Here is a 24,740-nt window from a genome sequence, read left to right on the forward strand (position 1 = left end):
TTTTTAAAACGTCAATTTTCAGCTGGAAGATTTGGATTATATTATTAATAATTCTGATATTTCCCCCCTCCCCTTTATTTGGACATTTGTATGCAATCTTGTCACTTGGGTATATGTCGCTGGATTCTATATATTGACCATTGGTTTTGTTGTATCCTACATTGTAGCATTTCTTCTTCTAACATTAGCTAAAGTCTTTCTGACTTGCAAAAACTTTTCTGTGCATTTATTTGATTTATTTTCTCTCTCTGGCCCCAGCCCCCTCCCAGCTGGGTGTGTTTCATTGTTTTGGAGGTGGGGGGATGAGATGGGGAGGAGTTGGCCTAAAGGAGGGAAGTGAGAAATCGAAAAAAATAAAATATATTTTTTTCCTTTTTTTTTTATTTTTTAATTTTGTTTATGACTAAAAGGGTTCCGCGATATTTGAGCGCGGTGGATGCGCTGCGCAGCCTCGCGGGTACAATGTTAGGGAGCCCTGGGCAGGCTTTGCGCTGAACCTCTATGTGTCTAAGCTAGTTGGGTCCTGCATTGAGAGCCCTTGCTGGGATGTCTGGGAAACCCCGTGCCTACTGCCGCTCAGACACCGAGGTGAGTTTGTTATATTTGTAGCAATTTGTCTTTAAATCTCTCCCCTAACTGCACCTTCCCTGCACCCTCCCCAGGAGCCAGAGGGGGAGAAAGAGGGGGTGCAGGCCTGGACCCCCCACTTTCCCCAGCTGCACCCTCACCCCCAATCCTCCTCCCTCGTCCCCCTATATCCCCCCAATACTACCTCCCCCCCACCCACTATATTGGCATCTCAGGGCACACTGGATCCCCCGAAAAATACACCCCCTACACCCCATTTTTTTTATTCCACGGCGTGACATTTTATTTGCACGTAAAATCGGTGCAGATCAGGGTGGGCTTCAGTTCATCATAAAGGCGACTGTTTTGTGACTATTAGGGGACATTAAACATGGGGGGTTGTGAGGCTTTTGCTGCAGATTTGTGTCCCCCCTGTTTGTGTATTTGTACAAGGGTGGGGGGAGCATTTACTCTCCACTTATAGTTTGTAGTTATTTTTTACTGGTGCTGTACACATAACCCCATCTCTGTTACAACATCACAGCTATATTTTATTATCTCTGTGCTATATACTACGTCTGGTTGACTGACAGATAGGAAGCCCTGTTTTTGGGTCTCCCCGATATAATATTTGATAAGGGTCATTACAGTTTTGTGGAGCACTGTCAGCTGTATACATTGTAGAGGGGGCTTTATCCCACTCATTGGGAGATGTTGTTATACAATGAGGCCTGAGTTGTGCACTGAGATTTTACTGTTTTTATTTATTTTTTTTAGTTCTTATTTTGCTTTTAATTATATCTTGGACTTGTTTATGGAGATGCCTGTATATAAAATATCTATTTTTATTTTGTAATATAAATAAATGTCTGGTATGAAAGTTGTTTATGATTTTCTGTAGTTGTCTAAGAAGGTGAAAGCCTTGACAGTGTGTCCTTAAAAGTAAGATATTTGAGATATATATATATATATATATATATATATGTGTGTGTATATATATATTTATTAGTTTTGGATATTAGATATAAAGGGCATCTCTCTGTTATACCCATGACCTGTTTGTAACTCACTTTAATTTTGTTAATAAATATATATTTTAACTATTTATAGACACCTAAATCAATATACCCCCCCTCCCCAAATTATTTATGTAGTAAATATTCCTATTTCCTTCCTGAACAGTGTTCTATTGACTTACACATGATGTTTTTGTTTGGTGCAATAAACTTACTTTGACTAATTTTTCTACATGTAAATCAGGGTTTTATGTTCTAAAAAACAAACGTTTTGCCATCTCTTCAATGTATAATAGTACAGGGCTGATATGTGTATCTGTGACAGTAGTCTAAGAATGAGTGCAGATAGTGTGTGTGGTTGCATGGATTTATCTGCCAGAATAGGTGGCAATGTTGTCATTTGATACATGGATTTTGTGTTGAAGGCTGCTGGAATGGATGAGCATATATAGATTTAGTTTGAGAAATAAACACTGTTTCAACATTTATTGCTAGAAAAATACAATCCAAAACAGCTGACGCTAAATTAATAGTATTTTGTTTCCCAGTAATACTCTAGCTTACTTATAACATTTGTGACAAATTCCTGTTTATTGTTTACTATTCCATTTAGGTCTAACAAGGTCAAATTGTGTAATATGTGTGTTGTGTACGTGATCACGACTATTCTCAGCCAGTACCTATATATCGCAGAAAATAAATATTACCATGACTACTATAGGATGATTAGTAAGCCAAATATGTTTTCTCTTTTTAAATAAAGCCTTCTTGTCCACACTGATTTTGAGTTTTTGTAGTTTTTATATATCTAATTTCCAATTTAAGGAAGCTTGGCTACTAATTTGTATATTTGGTTCCTGATTTTCTAGATCTATCTACTAACTATTAAATATGCTAGATATAAATTTGTCATCCTATGGTCCTTTTTTTTTTTTTTTTTTTTTTTTTTTTTTTTTGTTTATAGTAATTCAAGAAAGATTTGCATAGGAAATTTTAGCCAAGTTCTCTGCAAGTAAAATGGCTTTGTTTTATTATCTTATGCTGGTCTTGGTGTAATACCTATTAATTCATATTATATTTTTATATATCCATAGGTTTAATGCAACACTGAGGATTTATAGGGCAATACGTAGAATTGTTTATAGTTGGATATGACATGGCCAGGAGAAAACGTATGAGGCAGTGTAGGCACACTTTAAAATGTGGGTACACTCTGCTAGGAAGGTTACAGAAGGAATTTCGGAATCTGTGGGTTCACTCCATGGGTGCAAGGAAATCTGTTGGGGTGCTCTGCTAACCCTATGGATGTGTGGAAATCACATGTACACTCTATACTAGAGAGGGGATTGGGTACACTTGCTGTGAAATGATGTAGTGAGTGCTACAGTGTTGTTTAGTGACTATCTCAGTAGAAAGAGTTGGGTTGGCTGAATTTGTGTTTGGTGTGTGTCAGTATGGAAGGGGAGATATGTCAGAGCTTCCTATTAAACACTCACATATTCTTCCTGCTTGCATGGCCAGTAAGCAAATATTAAAAACTATGTTATATGGGTGTTCAACTACACAGTATTCTGTAGCCATTAAAGGGACAGTCTACATTTTTTTTTTTATTATTGTCTAAAAAAAAAATAGATAACTTTTTAATAGCCATTTCCCAGCTTTGCATAATCAACATTGTTATATTAATTTACTTTATAACCTCTAAATTTCTGTTTGTTTCTAAGCCACTACAGGCCGCCTCTTATCTCAGTTCATTTTATTAGCTTTTGACAGCCAGACAGCGCTGGTTCACGTGTGCTATATAGATAACATTGTGCTTACTCCTTTGAAGTTGTGAGCCAGCACTGATTGTCTAAAATGCAAGTCTGTAAAAAGATCTGAGATAAGGGGGCAGTCTGCAAGGGCTTAGATACAAGGTAATCACATAGGTAAAAAGTATATTAATATAACTGTGTTGGTTATGCAAATCTGGGAAATGGGTAATAAAGGGATTATCTATCTTTTTAAACAATACAAATTCTGGTGTAGACTGTCCCTTTAAGTTCCAGCATAATGTTTTAAGCTACATTACAGTATAAGTTGCATAAATGTATTTTTTTTTTTTTTTTTTACTCCCAAGATCATTACTGTTTATACACCTATTTTGCCAATATAAGAAGCATATACATCCTTTGATTGGTGCAGGCTTTGAGAGTGGCACCTCATATACCTTAATCTGCCAAACTAGGTATTTATTTACTGTCCCTACATCTCAGCAAAATATTTTTTATATTTGTTACTTTAAAGGGACAGTGCAAAATAAACTTTCACGATTCAGATAGAGAATGTCATTTTAAACTATTTTCCAATTTACTTTTATCACCAGTTTTGCTTTGTTCACTTGGTATTCTTAGTTGAAGGCTAAACCCAGGAGGTTCATATGCAAAACTGTAAGCCCTTGAAGGCCGCCTATTCTCTCAGGGCATTTTGACAGTTTTTCACCACTCGAGGGTGCTAGTTCATGTGTGTTATATTGCTAACACTGTGCTCACGCACGTGGCGTTCCAGTGAGCCAGCACTGATTGGCTAAAATGCAAGTGTCAAAAGAACTGAAATAAGGGGGCAGTTTGCAGAGGCATAGACACAAGGTAATCGCAAAGGTAAAAAGTGTATTAATAAAACTGTGGTGGTTATGCAAAACTAGGGAATGGGTAATAAAAGGATTATTTATCTTTTTAAACCATACAAATTCTGGTGTAGACTGTCCCTTTAATGAAATACAAAACATATTTTTTATATAAACAAGCTTGAATAAAGGGCTATTATATTTGAAAAATTCTGCTCTTATTCGTTAGCCCGTGTAATTTTAAGACTAGCGACCCTGCAATACTTTGTGTTTGACCCCCGGAGAGGGGTTAAACACATATTAGAAGTACCACTGCAGTGCTTTGCTGGCCTCAAGCAGAAACTGACGAATATTCGATCAAAAGTGCCTGGAAGGCTGTATTGTGCATCCCCTTAAGTTAGAGAAATCTCGCTTACAGGTTGTCTCTGTTAACCCCTTCATACTATTAGGCCATTCCATGCCATCCTAATGCGCTGGTCTTTAACGTTTTAAAGCAGTTATGGCGTTTTATTCTGTCCTAACCGTGCTGGGCTTTAGCACCGTTAGGACGGAATAAAGCGTCCTAGCCGTTTGGCTGTCCTGAAACCATGTGAGTGCAAAAAAGTATTTGGTTACTGCGCTAAAAAACCCTATTAAGCTTATGAAAAATTTAAGGGACCCCACCCTCTGTGGAAATTAGGAAAATAAAGAAAATAACTGGATAAAAAAACAGAAAAAATCTTTAGATCATAAGCGCTAATAAAAAAAAAAGCTTAAAATACCGGTCAAAAAAAATGCTTGAACAAATGTGTACATATATTTGTGATGCAAAATGTTCACTATGTGAGAAAATTAGTGTATCGTCCAATGCGTGAAAAAACCTGTTATCGGTTAAACACCAAAAAACAAATACATTTTTAATTTTAGTGAATAGAATTGACAGCCTGCAATCGGCTGAGTGAATGAAAATAAACGAAAAGGTAAAGTGCAAAATCTGCATAAATTTAATACATAAAAATTAAAATTAACACATTTAGGGTAAAAATGACAGGAAACTTTGCATGCATTGATCAGGCGCAAATAAAGTGTAGCATACAATGTTTGATACAAATATGAACAAAATATTCGCAACAGTAAGCTCAAACTTTGTTGCAAGATAATAATAATGTAACATTAGGAGAAGACTAGCAATAAAAATGAAGGTACGGATGATTTCCAAACGAACATGGAGGTAAATTCAAACGACAAGTCAGACGTGATGTCAGGGATTGAAGACCAGGTGTGGTGAAATGGTGTCTGAGTGTCCTTTCAGTGGCTAACGGCTCCCAACAGCATATACTTCCTAACGGCAATACGATATGGCGATCAGTTGGAACGGAATATTCATCCGAATCACTCTTTTGCTGGAGGGTAGCTGAAGACAGAGACTACGGAAGCTCGGTTCGGATCTCCTCTCACAATTACGCGGAAGAAAAGTCAGCTGATCCCCGCGCTAGTGATACACAGGCCAGGCCCACACCAGGGGAATATTCGGACGAATATTCCGTTCCAGCTGATCGCCATATCGTATTGCCGTTAGGAAGTATATGCTGTTGGGAGCCGTTAGCCACTGAAAGGACACTCAGACACCATTTCACCACACCTGGTCTTCAATCCCTGACATTACGTCTGACTTGTCGTTTGAATTTACCTCCATGTTCGTTTGGAAATCATCCGTACCTTCATTTTTATTGCTAGTCTTCTCCTAATGTTACATTATTATCTTGCAACAAAGTTTGAGCTTACTGTTGCGAATATTTTGTTCATATTTGTATCAAACATTGTATGCTACACTTTATTTGCGCCTGATCAACGCATGTAAAGTTTCCTGTCATTTTTACCCTAAATGTGTTAATTTTAATTTGTATCAAATTTATGCAGATTTTGCACTTTATCTTTTCGTTTATTTTCATTCACTCAGCCGATTACAGGCTGTCAATTCTATTCACTAAATTTAAAAATTTTAAATGTGTTTTTTGGTGTTTAGCCGATAACAGGTTTTTTCACGCATTGGACGTTACACTTTAATTTTCTCACATAGTGAACATTTTGCATCACAAATATATATACACATTTGTTCAAGCATTTTTTTGTCACCTATTTTAAGCTTTTATTAGCGCTTATGATCTAAATATTTTTTCTGTTTTTTTTTTTTTTTTTATCCAGTTATTTTCTTTATTTTCCTACTGTCCTGAAACCATCAACGCTTCCTGGATTTGATCGTGGTCTGTAGGGCGTGCCTAGCATCATAGGGACGCCCCCCTGACCCAATCCCATAACTGAAATATCACGATCGCGGGATTTCAATTTCTTTACATCGGAACGTTGTTCTGTTATAGACAAATTGACCCTGTCACAAAAGGGTTAATGCTGAAGAACAGCTTGAAACCTCCTTATATGGTGTCTAGCAGCCTCCACCTTTTGAAGCAATCAACATTGGACTAGGGGTGTGTGTGTCCCCATGATCCAATCCCGGCCTTGAAATCACGTGATCGCACTGATGATCGCGTGATTTCATTTTTACAGCAAATGTTTACATCAAAATTTTATTCAGATGTTAACACTTTCATGCTGGCACAAAGGGGTTAACCCCTTCCTGCCCGTACTTATTTGTCTATATTGGAACAAAGTTCAGATGTAAACAAATAAGTAAAAAAAGGAAATCATAAAAAAAAAAGCATAAACGATGGCGTTATTTCAAGGATTGGATCAGGTTGGGGGGGGGTGCTTATGATACTAGGCATGCCCCCCCGCCCACGATCCCATTTAGGAAGAACGTTTGGCTTTAGTATGCCATCCTAAGGGCTTTAAAGCCCAGTGCGGTTAGGGCGGCATAGAACGTCCTAAGGTTATTGAAGAGATTAATGACACGGACATTTCTATATAAGCAAGCTTTATTAGGTTTGTTTAATATTGTTTAGTTGAATTTAAAGGGAAAGGAAAGTCCAAATTAAACTTGCCTAATAGGCTGTGTAATTTTAAGGCACTTTTAAATTCTTTTATTTTTTTCTAAATTTAGTTCTTTTGGTATCCTTTATTGAAAAATATGTACCCGTTCTACACAACTGGGAGCTAGCTGGTTTCTACACACATTTGTCTCTGGTCATTGTCTCACCAGTTGTTTTCGGCTAGCTCCCAGTAGTGCATTGCTGCACCAGAGCTGTTTTTTAACCATGTGTTTAACCTCTTAGCCAGATAATTCTAGGATGGATGCACCGTGCATCCCCTATATCACTGGTTTTCAAACCTGTCCTTAGATCTCCCTAACAGGCCAAATTTTAAGGATATCTAAACTGGAGCACAGGTGAAATAATCAGCTGATTAGTAACCATGGTTATTTTACCTGCATTTTATATCTCACCCAAGGTAATCCTGAAAACCTGGCCTGTTGGGGAGATTGTAAATACCTGTTTAAGGGAAATCAAACCCATTTTTTCCTTTCTTTTCATGATTCAGATAGAGAATACAATTTTAAACAACTTTCTAATTTACTTCTATTATCAAATTTGATTTGTTCTTAGCATCTTTTGCTGTAAAACTGGTAGATCTTTGGAGCGTGCACATTTCAAGAGCACTATATGGCAGCACTATTTCCTGCCAATTAATGCTCCAGATGTCTACCTAGGTATCTTGTCAACACAGAATATAATGGGGAACAAAGCACATTTGATAATGTAAGTAAATTAATTGTATTCTCTGTCTGAATAACAAAAGAACATTTTGGGGTTTCATAAAATATTAATTAAATTCTATGTGCACAAACATGAAATAATAATAATAATCCTGCAGGAAGTTGTTTGCTAGCTAAAACTTCTGGGGTTTTTTATATACAAAATTGTAATTGGCGAGAAATGGTCTTTTGTCTAACCCCCCCTTCCCCCCCCCCCATACAACTGACCCTAAATATGCTCCATAGGAACGTGGTGCTGTGATTGTTTGAGACTTGAGGGGCAAAAAGACTCTGTACAGGGAGATATCAAAAAGTAAATGCATTTTTTTTCTAATCTTTCCAGTGAATTCAGTGCTTAAGCCAGAATTAAGCTAAATTATGTTCTAGCAAACTGGGAGAGAAATCAAACTCTTGAGAAAACAATACAATAAATATTCTGTTTTCATTAACCCTTTTAGGCCGGAGGCAGCCCATCCTAGTTGCGATCCTGAACAAATGAGAAAAAAGGAAGTCACATGATCGTCATGTGACTCAAAACAATGCTGATTGGATCCTGGGGGGCTGCTTGCAATGCTAGGCACGTCCCACAGTCAAACCCACCACCATTTTTACAAGGAGGGGAGCAGGAAGCCACAAAAGCATGGTCGTTCCATGACATTCTAAAGGCGTTAATGCCAAGTGCTTTTAAGACGGCATTAAATGTCCTAATGGCATCTAGGGGTTAACGTTTGTCCTACATGTGCTTGTTTTAGCACTGAAAGGGTAATTCATTATCCCTGTGACGCTAGACACGCCCTCCAGACCGCGATCACATCCAGGAAGAGCCGTTGGCTTAGGGACAGCCAAACGGCTATGACGTATTCCGTCCTAACGGCGCTAAAGGCCAGCGCCGTTTGGACAGAATATAACGTCGCGAAAAGGTTAATACAGCTCAAAAACATTAAAAACTCAATTCATTGGCTGGTATGTGCTACTGCCGCTTACGATTGGCTCGCCTGTGTTTTGCTACATGACCGCTGCAACATATGCACAACTAGGGTCAGTGATGTCATTACAAATATAGCATGGTCTAACCTAGAAGAAAATGCTATGTTTGCACTAGAATAAAAAGGACATAAAGGTAAATTTAAAATAAAATGTTTCAGACAGAGTATGCAAATTTAGACTTTTCGATTAACTTCTTTTTTTAAAACCTAATTTCTTTTGGTCGCCTTTTTTAATAATAAATAATAATAATAAACATACCTAGACAGGGTCAGGTGCAGCAAGCAGCAATAAGCTACTGAGAACTGGCGATTGCTACGCTTATGTCATTTACGCCATGGGTCGACACATCTGTTTAAAATTTATTAGCCATTAAGAATATTTAAGTGGTGTCATTTGTATAAAGATCTAAGAATAACCCAAAAAGTAAAATTGTAATAGCTAGTGTGACTCCCAGACTCCTGGGTTTGTCAAGCCCTGATTTAGGCAATAGCTACATGTCATAATACAGCTTATGCATGTAAGCTAATCGTAGTTTTATAATTTTTTTATACTTTTGTATACATAATACCCTCAGAAAGATTATACAATGCTGCAATCATAAAGGTAATATATGTTGTGTTAAATAAATATAGACTACTTTTTGCATTTTAGAACACCCATCAAAAAAACAAACGCTTAAAGGTTCCTTCACTATTTTTTTTTTTTATGCGTTGTTTTGTTTTTTTGCTTTTGTGCCGGTATTTGTGTGTTACCATTAAAAATCTGAGGAACCAGAGAAAATTTAAATGTTTCATTCTTAAAATAAATAAAAAAAAAAAAATATTAATGTTACAAGATATCGGTTCATTTCCCATTTTTCACCTAAATATCAATTTTTAAAGGGTCAGTCAATACAGTAGATTTGCATAAACACATGCATGATAAAAAGACAATGCAATAGCAATTAGTCTTAGCTTTAAGTGAGTAGTAGGTTTATTTTCTAATAAATTTCAGTTACGTCTATTTCCACTCCCCCTGTATCATGTGACAGCCACCAGCCAATCGCAAATGGTTATACGTATATTCTGTGAATTCTTCCACATGCTCAGTAGGAGCTGGTGACTCAGAGTATATATGAAAAGGCTGCACATTTTGTTAAAGGAAGTAAATTGTAAAGTTGTTTAAAAATGCTGCTCTATCTGAATCATGACAATGTCATTTTAAGTTGAGTGCCCCATTAAAGGAACATTAAACACAAAATAAATGTTGGGTATAATGATGCAGTCAAAGAAAAGATTAGTCTGATAATAACATATAGATGTATTTTTTACAGTTTCATTAGATGTTTAAATAGGGACAAAATAAGTGTAAAGTTTTAGTGTCTATAAAACAATGGGAGCTGCCATGTTGTAACTTCTCTGCTGTAGCCAATTAGGTACAGTTATAAATAGGTCACTAGAGTGTGCAGCCAATGGCTGTGTGGGATATAACTGTGTTCTGCACTTTCATTTTCAACAGCAACTGAAAAAGCTCACAATAAAGGGGTGCAGTTTTGAAATTTCACAATCAATTTTACACAATTTAAGCCTAAAATAATTGTGCAACTATTTTTTTCTGCTTATTTAAAAAGCTAGAATAAATGTCTTTTCTGGTATAAGTTTAATTGCCTGCAAAACTTTAAAGAGACGTTCTGCTCTACTTTTAAAGAGACAGAAAAGTACAAAAAGAAAATGCTCTAATATACTAGGGCAGTAATGATTAACCTTGGCACCCCAGATGTTTTGGAACTACATTTCCCATGATGCTTAGGCACTCTGCAGTCTAGTTGAGCACCATGGAAAATGTAGTTCTTAAACATCAGGGGTGCTAAGGTTAGCATTTTATTGCACTATTGCTTTCATATAACTGTGTTTAACCCTTTTGCAGGGGTTAAAGTCCTCTCCAGAACATAAATGCACTATTGGGAGCTAGCTGAACACCGGTGAGCCAATGACAAGAAATGTGTTTGTGTAGCCACCAATCACCAGCTAGCACCTGAAACTGGACAACTTATTTTAAACAAATAATACCCAGAGAACATAGTACATTTGATAATAGTGAGCTTAGAAGTGTCTTAAAACTTCACGCTCTAACTGTATCATAGATGTTTGACTGTCATATCCTTTTAATACCTGCTATGGGGTTAATTACATAGGATAAAGTCAGGCATCCAGGTGTTCCTGGCAAGTATAAAGCTAATATGGAGAGGCATACGTGTGTATCCTACACTTAGCAGACGTGCAATGCCCAGGAACTGTACTTAAAGGTGACTTCAACTGTGTTTAACTCTTTCTTATATGGCTGAAAAAGGAAAATATCCCTTCTATATTACACAAAATGATTGCCTTAAAGGGACAGTATACACCAATTTTCATATAACTGCATGTAAATAAACACTGCTATAAAGAAGAATATGCACAGATACTGATATAAAAATCCAGCATAAAACCCTCTAAAAACTTATTTAGAAGTGCCCAGTTTAGCTCTGTTGATGAGGTTAGGCTGGGACACCCAGTGCAAGGGGCTGGGAAAGCATTAAGAGCAGGCACTCCCCCCCCCCCCCCCTTCCCTAAATATAAAAAGACCCATTAGAGAAACAGGATCCGCAGGAATCTGTATACATCAGTATACATATACATCTTTGGGGCTTGGTTAGGAGTCTAAAAATCAGCACGTTTTTTAAAAATAAGCAAAACTATACATTGTTACAAAAACACCACCAGATCGGTGAATGGATTATCTGCAAAACATTTTTGCAAAGTAAAATCTACTGTACAATGTCCCTTTAAAGGAGTCCATGATTTTGTCAGCACTGGACAACAAAGAAGCTGTAACTATTCTCTCGTTCCCTCCCTTTCAGTGGGTAGTCACATGTTCCACAAGTTTTAAACACTGTATACATTTTATAAGCATAGTATTGAGGTTATTCCCTGCCTCCCTTTTAGTTATGGGAGCCGCCATGTTGTAATGTAGTGTTCACCACATTCCAGTGCTGACCTGTTTGCACAGGTGCAGAAACTCTCCCTCAATACATACAGCCAAACATAGGTTCCAAAATGGCTGCACCCATAATTAGATGGGGGTGCATGAAATGTATTTAGTGTGTATTGTCCCTTTTTTAAAAACATGTTTTTGTATCGTTTTAAAAAAATAAAAATCTAATACATATAAATACATTTTATCACCACTTAATTTCTCTATAAAATATCGTTTGTCCCACATTCCTACAACCAAGAAAGAATATATCCTTAAAACTGTTTAAAGTGAAGGTCAATTTTATCAATAAGTTCCCGGTTTTTAAAAATACTTTTAAAAACAGGGGCACTTTCATTGATGAAAATTAATATTGCACTGGATTTGAAGAAATACTTACCTTTTACTCCTGCAAAACCGGATCGACGACCCCCCTCCTTCTTCCTGCTGTAGACCACAGCAATGACGAAAGTGGCTTCCTCCAATCACAGCCGGGCATCACGAGCTGGACGCTCTGGGGTGCAAGCCATGATTGGAGGAAGCCGGTTTTGTCATTTCTGACGTCAGTACAGAGGAACTGAGGCTGAGATCGGCGATCCGGTTTTGCAGGCGTAAAAGGTAAGTATTTCTTCAAATCCAGTGCAATGTTAATTTTCATAAATGAAAGTGTCCCTGATTTTAAAAGTATTTTTAAAAACCGGGCACTCATTGATGAAAATTGACCTTCACTTTTATTTTAATTAAAGGGACCTGAAACCCAAAGTTTTTTTTCATGATTCAGACAGAACACGTGATTGTGTTTTTTTTTTTTTTTTTGTTTTCTTTTTTTTTAGTAAAAAAATGTTATGATTTAATTTGCTTCATTCCCTGGGTATACTTAGTTGAAAAGTATACCTTACTGTGAGCTAGCAGCTTGATTGGTGGCTGCACCTAAATTTTCATTTGTTCACCAGATGTCTTCAGCTAGCTTCCAGTGCATAGTTGATTCGTCAACAAAGATCCCAAGTGAACAAAGCAAATTTAATCATAGGAGTAAATTGGAAAGTTAAATTTAAAGATTAAAATCACATACTTTTGTCTGAATCTTGAAAGTTTAATTTTGACTTTACTGTCCCTTTAAGGATATAGTCAAGTAGAGGTCACATCTAGGTTATTGACATTCAGCCCCATAAAATGTATTAGTCTTTGCTGTCCTGTCTTGACGGGTTTATCTTCGCCCTGACCCACCCGCCACCACCCACATTAGGCTCGATTTATCAAGCTGGGGTGGAGAGGGGCGTACACATGTGCCCCTGTTCCCCCCCCAGCTCACCTCTGGCGGACAGAAATCCGTGGACGGAATTTAAGATTGCACGCGAGCGCTATTTTGTGCTCGCCTGCAAACCTGCCCACTCACAGTCAATCAAGCGTGGGCAGGAGCTGTCAATTTCCCTGGTCGGACGAGACTGGGGAGATTGCAATTCTCTACCTAAGAAGTGGAGGGTAGGTCTGATGACCATTGCTTGATAAATACAGTCGTAGCGAGACGAAGCCTTTGATAAATCAAGCCCATTGCATATCATTACTTTGTAAAACTCCAACATAATCATTGGCGCTGAACATCATAAGCAGCGAGTGCACGTCACAAAAAAAATTGTTCAAAGAAGCTCATTTTGTGCTCAAAACACAACCGAGATAAAGCAATGTTACAGAAATGTCACCATACTTAATGATACAGAAAGAGATAAAGGAGATGTGCCTCTTGTCTGAAGAGCTTACAAACTACTTTATTGACATTTCTAAAATCTGTTCTTTCCACGGACCTGACAAGGGTGTTTTGTGTATGTGTCAAGGCGCAAAAATTCTTTAAATGTATAATGAACAAATAAATAAGTTGTAATATTCTGTCTGACATTCGTTCATCAATGGAACGTAACGCATGAACAAATAACATTTTTTTACTCATCATATTTAATATGTTTATTCGCAAAAACAAATTAACAAACATTCATTCATGCATTTTTTTTCTTTCTGTTAATGAGCGAATGTCAGGCAAAATATTTCCATTTTATTTGTTTAACAATAATACATTTTTGCACGTCTGGTGTAGATTATAATATGCAACTACAATACAGAACTGTAAAAAAATCCAGTGTCTGTGTCTCCCCCCCACGCCAAACATTTTCCAGTTTACTTCTATTCTGAAATGTGCTTCATTCTCTTGGTATCATTTGTTGAAGGATCAGCAATGCACTACTGGTTTCTAACTGAACACATGGGTAAGCCAATGACAATCAGTATAAATATGCAGCCACCAATCAGCAGCTAGAACCTAGGTTCTTTGCTGTTCCTGAGATTACCTAGATAAACCTTTCAGCAAAGGATAACAAGAGAAGGAAGCAAATTAAATAATAGAAGTAAATTGGCAAGTTTTTTAAAATTGTATGTTCTATCCAAATCATGAATGTCTAATTATGAATTTACTGTCCCTTTAACCCCTTAAAGGGATAGTAAAACCCAATTTTTTAAGATTTGGATAGAACATAGAATTTTAAATAACTTTCCAATTTACTTTTATTATCAAATTTGCTTCATTCTCTTGTTATGCATTGCTGAATGAACAGCATTGCACTATTGGCAGCTGAACACATCTAGTTAGCCAATCACCAGAGACAAAAGTGTGCAGGCACCAATCAGCAGCAGCTCCCACTAGTGTAGATAAGTGCGTATTCATTTTCAACAAGAGATACTAAGAGAACGAAGCACATTTGAAAATAGAAGTGAATTAAAAGTGACTTAAAGGGACACTGAACCCAATTTTTTTCTTTCGTGATTCAGATAGAGCATGACATTTTAAGCAACTTTCTAATTTACTCCTATTATCAAAATCTCTTCATTCTCTTGGTATCTTTATTTGAAAAGCAAGTATGTAAGTTTAGATGCCGGCCCATTTTTGGTGAACAACCTGGGTTGTTCTTGCTGATTGGTGGATAAATTCACCCACCAATAAACAAGTGCTGTCCACTGTCTCCCATCAATAAACAAGTGTTGTCCAGTGTCTCCCACCACTTCTTGTTTAGTGGTTGCGTGCGCGGGAGGGAGGGAGGATCGTGCGCGCACGCAACCACTACACAAGAAGTAGTGGGAGGGGGTAGGATATTGAGGGGTGCTGCTACACTACAGAAAAAAGTGGGATTTATATAAAATAAAGGCACAGACAGCTGCCAGTACCTAAAATGGCGGCAAATAGTGAGAGGGGGGAGGGTTAGAGAGCTGTTTGGGGGGGGGGCTCAGGGAGGTTGGGTAGTAAGGGGGATCCTACACTGCAGAAAATATATAATTTAAAAAAACAACAACAAAAAAAACCTTATTTTTATACTGGCAGACTTTCTGCCAGTACAAAAGATGGCAGTGACAATAGTGAGGTGGGGGAGGGAAGAGGGATCAGGGGGTGAGATGTGTCGGGTGGGAGGCTGATCTCTATAATAAAGCTAAAATTAACCGTACAAGCTACCTAATTAACCCCATCACTGCTGGGCATAATACTACTGTGGTGCGCAGAGGCATTGAGCGGCCTTCTTATTAACAAAAAGTAATGCCGAAGCCATATATGTCTATTTCTGAACAAAGTGGATCCCAGAGAAGCATTTACAACCATTTGTGCCATAATTGCACAAGCGGTTTGTAAATAATTTTAGTGAGAAACCTAAAGTTTGTGAAAAAGTGAAGTTTTTTTTTTTTTATTTGATCGCATTTGGCTGTGAAATGTTTGCTTGAAATGTATCAAAATGGGCCTTGATCAATACTTTGGGTTGTCTACTAAAATTAAATATGCACATGTGAAGGGTTATTCAGGAATTCCTGACAGATATCAGTGTTAAAATGTAACTTATGCAAATAATAAAAAAAAAAAAAATGGTTTGGAAATAGCAAAGTGCTACTTGTATTTATTGCCCTATAACTTGCAAAGAACATGTAAACATTGGGGATTTCTAAACTCAGGACAAAATTTAAAAACTATTTAGCATGGGTGTTTTTTGGTGGTTGTAGGTGTGTAACAGATTTTGGGAGTCAAAGTTCGAAAAAGTGTGTTTTTTTTTTTTTCTCAAATTTTTCATCATATTTTATCATATTTTTTTTTATAGTAAATTATAAGATATGATGAAAATAATGGTAACTTTAGAAAGTCCATTTAATGGCGAGAAAAACGGTATATAATGTGTGTGGGTACAGTAAATGAGTAAGAGGAAAATTACACCGCGGAAATGTAAAAATAGCCCTGGTCCTTAACGGTAAGAAGAGAAAAAAAAAAAACTAAGGGGTTAAATGAGTAAAACTGTAGATAAAAAATATTTTGACTGCTGTTCTGTATCGCTGTAAATATTAAATGTAATGTGTTTGTGCTTTTCTGGGTACAAAGAAATGTGCAACACCTGTGTATTAGCATTTCTAACAGTAGTAGAAGTAGTAATATGATTTATTTAGCTTGCATTAATAAAGGTGTAGTACGTTACATTTTATCCTGCAGTACAGGCCAGCTCAGTCTAATAAGATTGTTTGCCCTTGTGTCCAGCCAATCAGGACCTGTACAGAGGTGGTGTGTGCACTGCTGTCTATGGTGTGGAGAAGCTGAGGACATTTCAAAGCAAATTGGGAGAAGCGATGCCTGTTTAAACACTGCAAAAGACATGCCTGTGCTGCAGAATACCATGTAAGTTTACTAAACCATGAATGTTTGCACCGTTTATTCACATAAAGATTTGGGTTTCAAAATAAAAATGAAACCGTTTTCAGCGTACTGCTGATAACCGCACTGATTTTTATTTTTTAATCTAATTGCCTCTGTTTCTCCATGTGACCTCGTTTTCTGTTAAGTGGGCAGTGTGGATGGGTAGCTGGGGGTCACAGTTCTTAAAGGGACACTAAACCCAAATGTTTTCTTTCGTGATTCAGATAGAGCACGCAATTTTAAGCAACTTTCTAATTTTACTCCTATTATCAAATTTTCTTCGTTCTCTTGGTATCTTTATTTGAAATGCAAGAATGTAAGTTTAGATGCTGGCTCATTTTTGGTGAATAACCTGGGTTATTCTTGCTGATTGGTGGATAAATTCATCCACCAATAAAAAAGTGCTGTCCAGACTTATGAACCAAAAAATAAGCTTAGATGCCTTTTACAAATAAAGATAGCAAGTGAACAAAGAAAAATAGGAGTGAATAAGAAAGTTGCTTAAAATTGCATGCTCTATCTGAATCACAAAAGAAAAAATTTGGGTTCAGTGTCCCTTTTTTAAGGGACATAGAACCCAATTTTTTTCTTTTGTGAATCAGATAGAGAATACAATTTTACACAACATTCCAATTTACTTCTATTAATTAATTTGATTCATTCATTAGGTTTCTTTTGTTGAAGAAATAGCAATGCACGTGGGTGAGCCAATCACACGAGGCATCTATGTGCAGCCACCAATCGGCAGCTACTGAGCCTATTTAAGAGAATGAAGTAAATTGGAAAGCTGTTTTAAATTGCATGCTCTTTCTAAAATGTGGGTTTCATGTCCCTTTAAGAGACAACACAGTTAGCACAGGCGAAAAAGATGTAGGGGGTGGCAGCAGCGCTGTCAGGGGGTAATGGGGGCTGGGGCATCAGTGGTGGGTATTTTGGGGCGTAGGTGAAAGGAGGCTAAGAGTTTGGGGAACAACTGGTGAATGAGACCTCAATTCATATAGAAGGATTTCTTCTAGGAATTAATTTCTTGTCCAGACAGTTTTTGTATAGCTTTAAATTGCTATTCTAGTTTATTAATTAAAGAGACAGTATACAGTAAATTGTTTTTACCTTAATGTGTTTCCAGTTACCTTTTTAATAGAAGTAAATTGGAAAGTTGTATACAATATATATGAGAATTTTCTTTTTAAGGTTTATTTGTTTATATGATTTAGCTGATTTTGTGTTTTGAAGCCACGACCTAAAATGGGTTGAGCTTGTAGGTGCAATCAGATCTTATTACTTTCACATTGTGTACATATACCTGCTTCTTTATCTTATATCTGTCCATAAACCAATCACCAATGCTTGGAGAGAACAGTGGAAAATTATAATTGTATTACTTTATCTCTTCTATACCCCACTGGGAGTGTAATTTCTTCTGCTGGTTGTGTTTGCACAGCTTATCTATAGGCTGGACCTAAGGCGAGAAACTTTCAGGATAGGTGGGAATACCACCGACTAAATCAACAATTTTAAATGCCAATATAAGGGTAAAGGAAATACTTGTAAACAAGTGGATCATTGGAAACAAATTAAAGAGAACATTTTTGAGTAAACTCTCCCTTTAAGCATTCATGTATTCATTCTAACCCAGTCATGATTTGTTTTAAGGGACAGTGCTCTGTTGTATTATAATTTTTTTTCTCTGCTTTAATTTCTTCCCTATGATCAACTTTACCTGCTGGAGTGTATTAAATTTGTTTACTTATTGCTCCTTAACCTTTTATTTTTGTCATTTTAAAAAGGATTTTTGCCGGTTGTATCCCCACCTATACTGCACATTTAAATACTTAACCCCTTTGTGGCCAGTGCCGTACCTTTTAGCCCTTAAAGTGACAGTAATCTCTCCCCTTTATAAAAACAGATCAGCGTGTATCTCATGCTGCTGCTGGAAACCCGGCTTGTGAGGCTATCCAGCAGCAGTACAGTAACTGTCAAAAATGAGTTAATTTGTATACAGCCAGTTATAGTGATTGTATACTTAAAATAGAGTCTAGATACTAGCATGCCTCAATGCATGCTGCTATCAGGCTAAATGGCCAATCACTGGATGCAGTGAGGCTTTCCAGGGATGCACAAAAAAGTCAGCTAGTCAGTGATCGATCACATGTCACGTTGTTTAACAGCGGCTTGTCTTGGCCCCTCCCCTTCTGTCCCAGTGAGCGCATACAGTGAATAGAATTTAACATTTATTTTAATAATGTGCTGTTATATATTTTATTATTTTATTTTAATAAAGTTTTTTTTTTTTTTTTTTTTGTGTTTCTACCCCCAATTTTATTTTTTGCCCTTGGTGATAAAACGGCTAAATATAATGGGTTCAAATACCTATAGATAAATCCCCTGGGTGTCTAAATTGTACAAATAAATTCCTCTGTGTAGCCATTTTGCATTGGGTAACCGCTATTTAGCTTACAGTCTAAACATAGAAATTTTTTGCGTTCAACCAATAATTCCATCTTTGTAGTATTTGTTTTTTAGTTGCTAGAAATTACTTGGAAACATAGACATATAGGGTATTCCTAAAATCAAGAAAATATAATGAATCTATTTGACTGTATTTTTTTCCCTCCTTTTATTTCAAAACCCTTGTTGTTTTATATACCCATATAGGGTATCACTGGAAAGGTCTGTTTGTCTGTTTAAATATGGTGTATAATATGCAAAAATTGATTGTCAACTAAGCACTGGGGTTTGCCATTTAAGAAACTGGGAAAAACCTTGGTCCTTAAGATATTAATTTCTGGTTATAGAAAAGCTATGTAAACATGGTTTAGAAATAATTATGCTACCGGTCGATGGGGGGGGGGGGCAGCAATAATAAAAATTTAAATTTTCCACTGTTCTCTCTAAAAATTGGTTGCGTAGTGTAAAGAAAAATAAGATAAGGAGATTTTTGTGTAAGTATAGAGAGATAAGCTAATGAGGTCTGCTCTCTCTGGAAGCTCAGCCCATTTAATTTAGGTTTTTTTTGCGTTGTATCTTGTCTCAGGACTAACTCTGTGGTGTTCCTTAAAAGGAACGGTGTACTCTAAAATGTGTTCCCCCCAGTGTTTATTTCGTCGACTAAAACTAGACTAAAATGACTATAAAACTAAAGAAATTCTGATGACTAAAATACAACTAAAACTAAAATGACATTTTAGTCAAAAGACTATGACTATAACTAAATCACAATGACATTTTAGTCAAAAGACTATGACTAAAACTAAATCAAAATTTACTGACAAAAACATTTTATGCAAGTTGTTATAATCAATCCATATCCAATTACTTTTCTTTTGTAAAATTTACGAAACTTAATTTTATTAAATTTTAAGATAAATAAAGACGTTATATACCACAACAGTTAAATCTGTTAAATCTGTATTGCATGTTCAAACCTTAATACCATAAATAAAAACAGGTTAATAAAGCTTTAATCCAGGAGTATATAATGAGATTGGAAGTTCTAGAGCAGTGCTAATAACTTTGCCGAAAATTTTAAGAATCTGTGAATAATAAATTGATTCTTCCTATAGAAATAAGCATAAACCACGAATATGGGTTTAAGTTATGCTGTGCCTGTGCTAGCTGCAGAAACTTTTTGTTGTGTTGAGTTACTTGATACTTCTTTTAATTATTAACAGCGAACTGTTAAAGTTTTTTTATATTAGGTAATATGTGCAATGCAGCCAATACAGTTTTGTTTTTTTATATTTTAAAGTTGCACGTCTGTTTGTTTATGAAACTTGGTTTTATTTAATTTTAAGTTAATAAAGATGTTACATATCACAACGGCTAAATCTGTGTCTATATTGCATGTTTAAACCTTAATACCATAAATAATAAATAACAGGTGTTATGTTTACTCCTGGAGTATGTAATCAGTTTGCAAATGAAAGAGAAATGCTTAAATAATGCATTACACTTTAACTAAACCCCTTAGATTTTAGTCGACTAAAATCTACTGGAGATTCAGTCGACTAAAACTAGACTAAAACTAAAACAATTCAGATGACTAAAATACGACTAAAATGGCATTTTAGTCAAGACTAAAACTAAGACTAAATTGAAATTTGCCGTCAAAATTAACACTGGTTCCCTCATAATGTGTCTTAAGTGACTTGTTATACCCGCTGCAGAGTAAAAAATGTATGAGAAATTGATCCTATGGGTTTATTTTTGTACATGAAATGGCTAGTTTTGTTCGTTGAAACCACAACCCGATAAATGGGTTGAGCTTGTAGGGAAATCAGTTCTTATTTTATCACTTTCTATACTCAAACATGCTTTATCTGTCTGTATACCAAAGCTCAATAATTTAAGGGACAAATTTAAATGCACATCGAATAATTACGTCTTTTGTGTAAAAAACATATTTGCAATATACATGTACTGGCAAAAATGCTTCTAATAAAAGTTATAACTGTTTTAGTGTCAGCATTTTTTATTTGCATGTGAAGCATAGCTAGATATTCTCAGTGCGCCAGCATTTTGCATACTGCAGCTGCTCAGAGTGTTAGTTGGGCTACAATAGCATTTTGCATACTGCAGCTGCTCAGAGTGTCAGTGGGGCTTGTATCATGTCGGCAATTAACAAACTGAGTCATTACCAGAAGGTACAAACACCTTATGCTCTCTGAGCAAGTGCTTTGTTTAAAATGCTGGTGCACGGTGCATACTTAAAAACACTTTTGAAACAGCTATAGCTTTTATTAGAAGCATTTTGATGAAATGTGTATATTGCAAAAATGCTTCTATTCAAAACTGAAATGCGTTCATGTTCATTCCAATTTGGGCTGTAATGTTCCTTTAAAGGGGCAGTCTGCATAACCAACACTGTTTATATTAATACGCTTTTACCTCTGTGATTACCTTGTATCCAAGCCTCTGCAGACTGCCCCCTTATCTCAGTTCTTTTGACAGACAAGCATTTTAGTCAATCAGGGCTGACTCATAAATAACTGCATGGGAGTGAGCACATTATTTATGCTACACATGAACTAGCGCTGTCTAAGAGCTAAGAGGCAGCCTTCAAAGGGCATAGACATTGACATATGAGCCGACATAGGTTTCGCTTTCAACAAAGAATACCAAGAGTTCTGAGTCATGCAAGTTTAATTTTGACTAGACTGTCCCTCTTAAGCACAGGTGTTGTGGATGGGCTTAGGTGGCAGAATGTAGAGGGGTTTGGGGCACAGATGGTAGTGATTCATTGGGGCTGGGACCCAAACGACTAGCAGCTGGGAGAACACAGTGATTTAGTTTTCCAGATTGCTGCTGGTTTGAATTCAGTGTCTCTACTACAGTTTACGATTTATATGATGTTGATAAATTGCCGTAATTACAGAGCCACTTATACGTATTATCTGGTTTTCAGTGTGTAGTTTGTGTGTGTGTGTGTGCACGCTCGCGTGAGTATGCGCACACTCATTGATTATTGCTGCTTTATCGGGATACAAATTAGTTGTTTGGTAGCTATACTAGTAATTAAACCATTACTCTGATTAATTTGTAATTAATATCCCTTTCCACACACATACCACACATACCATGATAGATTGTATAGATTCTTCTTGTTTCCTAAAAAGCAGTAGTACTGTTTATCCTCTTCAAGTGACAGCCTTATTTATTACTTCTGTGGACAAAGGGTTAAAACAAGGTCAAAGTGCATTCTTATGAACCACCAATGTTAGAAGTTAGGGAAGAAATTCCCTTTATGAATACATGTTACAATATTCAGTAAGTGAGGAGCTGTGGCGTCTGGATTTGTCAAGCCCTGTCTATCCCAGAGTTCCACTTACCACCTCAAATGCAGGGTAATCCACATATCAACCACTTCTCTCATTTTTCCAGTTTTGATGAAATATAACCAGGGTGCCAGCTTATTTGTCTATTTATTTTACATTGTTTTACAGTTGTATTTAATTCTTAGATTCTTTTGCACCCAGAACTCATTGTGCCCTATATTTCACAGGCATACTTTTATTTTGATACACAACTTTCTGTTTTGTAGTATCCCAAGAAAGATTCCTTTTACTCCGACTCTGCTGCTGTTGAACATGGCTGCACTTCCTGCATATGTTTTTTTCCTCAGCCTTAGGCATGCTTGGATTTGTAGTTCCCAGATGTAGTCTAGAGTAGATGCACTATAAAGGTGACACCCTGGCATATGGGTCTGTCGAGCACTTTTATGAAATATGCAGAAATAATATCCTGATTTGTTATCCAGTATAGTTTCAGATATTTGTAGACTTCAGTGATATCAATAGATTAGATGTGTGCACATTGTGTAGAAGCAGACAGTATATATGTTTGTCTATAGAGAAGCTAGGAGGGAGTCTGCTCTGGAGTATATGCGTGCGTACATGGAGACCATGAGTGAGTCTGCCCTGCAGTATATGTGAGTGTGTCTGTCCTGCAGTATATGTGTGCATAGACAGAGACCAGGAGTGTGTCTGTCCTGCAGTATATGTGTGCATAGACAGAGACCAGGAGTGTGTCTGTCCTGCAGTATATGTGTGCATAGACAGAGACCAGGAGTGTGTCTGTCCTGCAGTATTTGTGTGCATAGATAGAGACCAGGAGTGTGTCTGGCCTGCAGTATGTGTCCGCGTGGAGAGATGCCAAGTCTGTGTACCCTGCATTATGTGTTTAGAGGGAGACTAGGAGAGTCGCTGCACTGCAGCGTGCGCATAGAGGGAGACCAGGAGTGTCTCTGCCCTGCAGTATGTGTGTACGCGCGCGTAGAGGGAGACAAGGAGTGTCTCTGCCCTGCAGTATGTGTGTGCGCGCGCATAGAGGGAGACAAGGAGTGTCTCTGCCCTGCAGTATGTGTGTGCGCGCGCATAGAGGGAGACCAGGAGTGTCTCTGCCCTGCAGTATGTGTGCGCGCGCATAGAGGGAGACCAGGGGGCCCATTTATCAAAGGGCTTGCGGACCTGATCCGACACTGCGGATCAGGTCTGCAAGACCTCGCTAAGTGCGGAGAGCAATACGCTCTCCGCATTTAACATTGCACCAGCAGCTCACAAGAGCTGCTGGTGCAACGCCGCCCCCTGCTGACTTGCGGCTTTTGGCCGCCAGCAGGGAGGTGTCAATCAACCCGATCGTATGCGATCGGGTTGATTTCCGGCGATTCCTGTCCGCCTGCTCAGAGCAGGCGGACAGGGTTATGAAGCAGCGGTCTTTAGACCGCTGCTTCATAAGTTGTGTTTCTGGCGAGTCTGAAGACTCGCCAGAAACACGGCCCTTCAAGCTCCGTACGGAGCTTGATAAATGGGCCTGCAGGAGTGTCTCTGCCCTGCAGTATGTGTGCGCGTGGAGAGATGCCAAGTCTGTGTACGCTGCATTATGTGTTTAGAGGGAGACCAGGAGAGTCACTGCCCTGCATTGTGTGTGCACGCGCATAGAGGGAGACCAGGAGTGTCTCTGCCCTGCAGTATGTGCGCGTGCATAGAGGGAGACAAGGAGTGTCTCTGCCCTGCAGCATGTGCTCGCGCGCATAGAGGGAGACCAGGAGTGTCTCTGCCCTGCAGTGTGTGTGTGCGCGCGCGCAGAGGGAGATTTGCCCCTGTCCATCTGGCTTCTCCTCTGGTGACCAGCAATCCGCTGCCCTCATTTACCATTGCACACGCGCGCCCATGTGCAACCCCTGCCCGTGCACAGCCAATCACATGCGGGCAGGAGCTGTCAATCTTCCCAGTCAGAAGAGACTGGGGAGATTGAAATTCTCCACCTGAGAGGTATAGGGCAGGGAAGCAGTCGCTGCTTGATAAATTCCTGACTGCAGGTTCGCTTGTGCAAACCTGTAGTCAAAGGGGAGAGAAGGTCTTTATAAATCCAGCCCATAGTGTTTGTATAGGGAGGCTTGAAGTGTCTGCTATATAAAGTATTCATGATCACACACGTACTGCAGGAAAGACACACTTATGGCCTCTCTTTGTATAGAGGAGTGTGTCTGTACTGCAGTGTGTGGGCACTGTGGTATACGCGAGCTTAAAGGGACACTGAACCCAATTTTTTTCTTTTGTGATTCTCTTGGTATCTTCATTTGAAATGCAAGAATGTAAGTTTAGATACCGGCCCATTTTTGTTGAACAACCTGGGTTGTTCTTGCTGATTAGTGGATAAATTCATTCACCAATAAAGTGC

At 37.8% G+C, this 24,740-nt stretch overlaps 1 protein-coding gene across 3 annotated transcripts in view; it reads left to right on the top strand.

Annotated features, from left to right (window-relative positions):
- Positions 1-337: 337 nt before the first annotated feature.
- Positions 338-24,740, top strand: part of BICRA (BRD4 interacting chromatin remodeling complex associated protein) — a 148,626-nt gene continuing 124,223 nt past the window's right edge. For 2 of the 3 annotated variants that reach the window (XM_053721629.1, XM_053721631.1), the window contains exons 1-2: positions 338-588; positions 16,407-16,544. The gene's annotated coding sequence lies outside the window, so the exon portion shown is untranslated. The remainder of the gene's footprint in view (positions 589-16,406; positions 16,545-24,740) is intronic. The other variant, XM_053721630.1, reaches the window with a different exon arrangement.

The sequence above is a fragment of the Bombina bombina genome, chromosome 7, assembly GCF_027579735.1.
Source record: "Bombina bombina isolate aBomBom1 chromosome 7, aBomBom1.pri, whole genome shotgun sequence".
NCBI lineage: Eukaryota > Metazoa > Chordata > Amphibia > Anura > Bombinatoridae > Bombina > Bombina bombina.